This window comes from Stylophora pistillata, unplaced genomic scaffold (genome assembly GCF_964205215.1).
Source record: "Stylophora pistillata unplaced genomic scaffold, jaStyPist1.2 SCAFFOLD_1005, whole genome shotgun sequence".
NCBI lineage: Eukaryota > Metazoa > Cnidaria > Anthozoa > Scleractinia > Pocilloporidae > Stylophora > Stylophora pistillata.
In genome coordinates, this window is record NW_028290883.1 from 24,608 (window position 1) to 30,607 (window position 6,000).

The 6,000-nt window shown below is 37.8% G+C and overlaps 1 pseudogene; it reads left to right on the top strand.

Moving 5' to 3' along the window:
• Positions 1-4,053: 4,053 nt before the first annotated feature.
• Positions 4,054-6,000, top strand: LOC148715683 (octopamine receptor beta-2R-like; annotated as a pseudogene).

The following is a 6,000-nucleotide window of genomic DNA, read 5'->3' on the forward strand; positions in this document are numbered from 1 at the left end:
TTGCTTGATAAGACGTTATGCATCTTCCCCATTTCGTTCTGATTCTGCTAAGCCGTGGAAGGTGTCCATTTCTGGTGTTGTAACCATGTGAATTTAGTGTTGATTTAAAGTTCTCAAAGTGTTCAGGAATGTTTCCTTTTATTGCGTTCTGAACAAGTACACAACGATGCGCACGACGACGAAATTCCAAAGGCAACCACATTTATTCTTTCATTGCCTCTTCTGAGAGGAGGCCTTCTTGCCACAGACCTTTTTAGCAAACTTATTTTGGAAGGCCTGTAGCTGTTCCATTTCTGATTTTAACCCTGGTTGATCGCCCCATATTATATCCGCATAGTCTAAATGAGGTAGCACCAAACCATTGTAGTACGCAAGGCGAATCTTTTCGTCAAGCATATGGCAAATGCGATTAAAAACACAGATACGATGACCTAACTTCTTGATCAAATTTCAAAGTCTCAAAATAATTGAGAAGAATTTGCTACCTTTCTATAACATCAAGAAATGGTTAGATATTTTAGTTTTCTTGGATAGAGAGGAATAAATGGAGGTCCCGTCTCCTGCAGGGTTAGGGGACGTAGGAGACGTTAATTTCCCACGCAAGAGATTACTGTGTGATGGATGTCCTCCCCTGGGGTGGGATGGGTGGGTACAAAGGAGTTAGGTGTCAATTAGGACGAAAGTTCTGTTCCTTTCTCCTGCCATTCCCGTGGCGAATGAATTAAACTAAACTAAACAAAACTAAATATCAGGCCTCCAATTCCATTTTTCGTCAATTGTCACTCCAAGGTATTTAAAGGATTTCACACGATCAATGATCACATCATCATCAGATTTAAATTGAAAGTCCTCAAAAGATTTTAGTGCATTTTTACTTCCAGTCAGCATCAGTTTTGTTTTCTTAACATTCAAGGTCAGCTTGTTGTCATGGTACCAGCTGCAAATTTGCGTAAAACCAAGACTGAAGGACTCTTTGAGTTCAGCTGCAGTTGATCCCGTAAAAAGTAATACAGCATCATCTGCTTAGAGAATCATCCTAGCATCTGAAATAGCATTAGGTAAACTGTTAATGTAAAACTTAGTTTTGGATTTTTGGCTGGTCCCTTTCCATTCTGACCATAACTGGAAATGGATTTAACATTTTCCTTGTTTGTAGAAGAAGGCGGCTTCAAACCAAAACCAACGTGTTTGTCGCTTCACTGGCCGTGGCAGATGTTTGTGTTGGGCTGAGTACTGTTCCTCCCCTTTTCGTTTGAGAGAAGACAACTGGATGCGATCCTGAAGTTCCTTTTGCTAATAGGGTGGATTATTTAAGGTGGCTGTTCATGTAAATTTGCAAATTTGCAAATCTGTAAAGTTGTGCAGTTCAGTCCTAGATCGCTACTTTACCGTTGTGCAACTTCTCAATTACCTATTATTTATTACGCGCGAACGTGTCCCCCAGATTATTTTTCTTTCTTGGGCCCTTTTCGTTCTTGTTGTTTGTCCCGATGTTGTAATATGGCTCGCTTTTAACGACAATCGTTCTAGATCTCTTCTGCTGTGAAAGTGATGGGAATTGTTATAGGCCTATTCCTTGTTTGTTCTGCATGCTCTCTGTGATGTAGTCTTATATACATTATGAAAGAAGAACAACCATGTAAAGATAAACAACTTAAATTGGCTCTGCTAGTTTTAAACTCTACCTATCATAAACCCCGTCGCTTACCGGCTCTGTTCAAGAGGGACATAAATGAAGAAGCAAAACGGCGCATTTGCTGATCTGGAAGATGAGAAACAACATTGAGCCTCTTAATTAATGATTCACGATTTTTTTCTAAATAGATACATTCCCTATTGTATACATTAATGTCGACAACAAGTAAACAAGTCATTGGGATCGATCGATCGATCGATCGATCCTAACGTCAGACACGCAGTCCCCTTGGGTTAAAATCATGTTGTCAAATAACATACAACTAAAAGTCGTCTAAATGTGGACGGAAATGTTTTTGGAGAAGCTCAAAATGAATTGCTAGCTTTATTCAAATAGAGTACGAGTAGAAATATTGCTGAGCTAAATTGCAAATGAAGGAGTTCGAGCGTTGAGGCTAGTTAAGATCAGGTGGTTAAAAAAAAAAGGAAACATTTCAAAAATTCTTTAGTGTTGGGAAAGCCAATTTTAATAAAGCTGTGTTTGAATGTTCTTAAGAAACACGCCTGAGAGAGAAATTAATAGTAAACATCAAAAAATGTTTTCCAGAAAAATAAACTATGCTAAAACTAGCTTCCGAGCTAGCCCTTTATTTGAATTATAACATAGCGTGCGTGCTAGTCCTATATACTGAATTGCTATTGCGTCATTATGAACAAAATCTTTATGTACGCACGGCCGTGCTGACTGAAATGACGCGTGCAGTTTCAAACATCTACATCTACATCTATTTTAATACTCTTCAACGCTATTACACATCAAGAAGAATAAATAGCTGCAAAATTTCCGTCGTGTGAGTTCCTTGAAGTTTCGGAAAGCGATATCAGTAAATGGAAGACCAACCAAACTTTTCTTTGGCTTTCGACCTTCCCGCAAGTAGTCAAGCTAACAAGCACAACGAAAACGAAACACAACAGACCCGTTTCTCGAATTTATCGGAACAGGAGCTGGAGAAAATTTTAGCTGAAAGACATTCAGCAAGGACTAAGAAGACTACAAATTGGTCTGTGACGACTTTTAAAGGTAAACGTCTGTGTTGATGACGTTTTTTTTGGTTACCTTTGTTAACTCTACCGAAAACCATTTAATTACAAAATCAAAAAAACAATCGGAGACGCTAAAATTTTCGGGCAACTTTCATTTCAAAAAACATCACAAAAACGTCATTCATCGCCCAAACTGTTTCGGTATGTTATAAAAGAATTTTTTCGTGCTTTTAGCTGTGCGTATATCGAGTTATGGATGCACTTGGGAAGTTTGGAGAGCACTCAAGGAGCTAGAGTTGCTCTCGGCTACGCCTCGAGCAACTCTTTACGCGTCTCTCGTGTTCTCCAAACTCCTCGCGTGCATTCATAACTCGATATACGCACGCTAAGCATGAAACAATTCTTAATTATATTATAACCGTTGTCAACATTATTATCATCTTTGTTATTATAATTTGTTATCATTTGATTATAAGTTGAATGTTACGTTGAATTAGACAATATATTTTTGAATAACCTTTCTCTTGTGGAATAGGTTACTCACACTGATGGGTGGAATGCTGCAGGTTTTCTGGCTTGCATGTGAGACAAATATTCTGCAACACTACCTTCTAGCATCATTATACATACGTCTAGTTCTTTTCAATGCCATCAAAATTCAAAATAGATAACTTTTTATTTTGATCGATCATAGTTAACATGAGACAGGCATTAACAATTGTGTAAATTAACGTTTATTAATTCAACTGTGTTGTGAAAGCTTACTTTACTATGCTGTTTAACTTTTCTCAGAAAATAAGCTTGAGAAACTTAGCAGTTGAAGCAATCAGCTCCTTATTTCTCTGTTTTGAGTGAAGCTAATTAAATTCAACAGAGCGCAAAAAAGGTTTGCATTAAGCTGCACATGTTTTGAAAATTGTAAGAAATAAATTTTATTTAGTATCACCACAAAACAAAAATGCGTTTTAAAGTGATCCGTTATTCAGAGTAAAAATGTATATGATGCAAAACAGACATATTAATATTCTTCCGAGTTAAATTGCAAATGAGTGTTAGTTTTGATGACAGATGAGATCAGCTGGTTTATTTGTAAGAAACAGTTCGAACCTGGCATACAACAAAACTTTGAATTTGCTGCATTTAACCCTCATAATATTAAGACTGACTAGCGTCAAATCGTTCCTTGCGGTTTTACCGCTGAGTCAAAATAAGTTGAGAATCAGAAGGGAATGAACCAAAGGAGCCGTTGATTGATACAAAAATTCTCCTTCCCTTTACAATAGCAAATTATAGAGAAGAGTATGGAGAATGTTCATAGTTAGAATGCTAATTTTTGAAGACCTGACAGTGTCCTCAAGCTGTGAGAGACAGGTTGTCAAATTCTCTCTCTAGCTATTCCTTTCGTTCATCAATTATATCATATTGACGCAAACTTTGGTAATTTGCGCGTTTTTAACCAGTGATGTACTGACGAATGTTTTCCTCGAGCTGGCCTCTCTTACAGTCAGTTTCCCTCCTTTATTTCAATTCTTACCAATGAAGGAATGGAGGTTGTTGACCTAACAGAAAGAGAGGCAAGAATTCATGCTGATTAATTAATTGTGATGTGTTTTTAGCGGAACTTGACACAAGAAAAAATCACCAGGTGTTTTCAAATTTCTTGTGAATTGTGGTCTGACATTAGTTTCTTACCGGAAGATTATCTTCTCAGCTTTCATTTGTGAAGTGACGGCCGCTTGAATATCGAAATATGAAAACGTGGTTTTGGATTCTTGGCTGGTCTCTTTCCATCCTGACCTGTTCTGGAAATGGATTTATTATCTTTCTTGTTTGCAGAAGACGGCGGCTTCGAACAAAAACCAACGCATTTATAGTTTCTCTTGCCGTGGCGGACTTTTGTGCTGGGTTGACAGCTTTTCCCCCGCTTTTCGTCTGTGAGGCGATAACTGGATGCGATCCTAAGGCCTTCTTAGCAAGCAGGGTGGATTATCTAAGGTGGCTGTTCGGGTACGCATCTGTGACAAACTTGTGCTGTTTAGTCCTTGAGCGCTACATTGCTGTTGTAAAGCCGTTAAGGTACTTGACTTTTTTGACGCGCAGACGCGTTTTCCAGATGATTTTTATCTCTTGGACCATCGCAGTGGTTGTTGTCTTAGCTTTTTTACTAGACTGGCTTGTTTTTAGCGAAGTTCTGCTCTTCAAAGTTCTGATATCAATTCTCATGGTTTTATTAGAATTTTTGCCGTGTTGCGGGTTAATTTTCTGCTTTGGATCAATGTACTATGTTATTTATAAGCGCGAAAGAGCCGCCCACATCTTAGCAAAACAACTCCGCCTTAATCAGCGATTTTTGTTCAAAATCCCGGGGAAGGCTGCTGTAAAAATAATGGCAGTTGTTATTGGCTTGTTTCTTGTAGCTTACTCGTTCGCTTTGCGATGTAGCCTCATATACATTTTGAACAATCACGAAAAACCGTGTGATGATCAAGAATACAAATTGCCACTGCTTGTATTAAACTCCGCCATAAACCCCGTAGCTTACGCCGTCTTCAAGAGAGACATAAACAAGGAGACAACACGGTATATTTGCTGTGTCATGTGTAAAAAAAAAAAACATCGAACCAATTCATGAAAACAACTCTTTCATCTTACGCAACTATAATTTCTAACACGTCAATCCAGTGAGAACTGCAAACCTTGGATAAACTTCTTCTCAACCAGAAGTAGTCCATTTACCCACAATAATTCCTTCCACAAGTCAACAATCAATAGCAAAATGATGAAAATAAAATCATGTTTAACGATTTCCTTACAGTGTGTCCATTGTGGGAAGAGTAAATCACATAATGGTTGAAAATAATTTTTTTAATCTCATCGATTCTTACCTATTCTTATTCCTTTTGATTTCTTTTCTTTTGTATAATTTTGCTAGTTTGTCTGTTTCATCTTATAGCTTTAAATGCCATTCTGTGAGTCAGTCAGTCAGCCTATTAATCAGACTGAAGTTTGCTGACTAATGGCAAATGTTATCTGCTTGTTTCTTGTAGCTTACTCGTTCACTTTGCGATATGGCTTTAGATACAGTATGAACGACGGAAAACCGTGTGATTAAGACTACAAAATACCACCATAACCACTCTCAGAACTTCGTGCATTTACTTTTTATCTAGAATTCACAAATGTAACAACCCAGGTCGACCCATCGTGTCGGCCTACAGTTGTCCCGCGGGACTTATTTCCAGATGTTTAAACAAAATTAAGTTATGTCTTCTATCGTCAAAACGTTACAATCATACATTAAAGACAGCCAACCAACTTTAA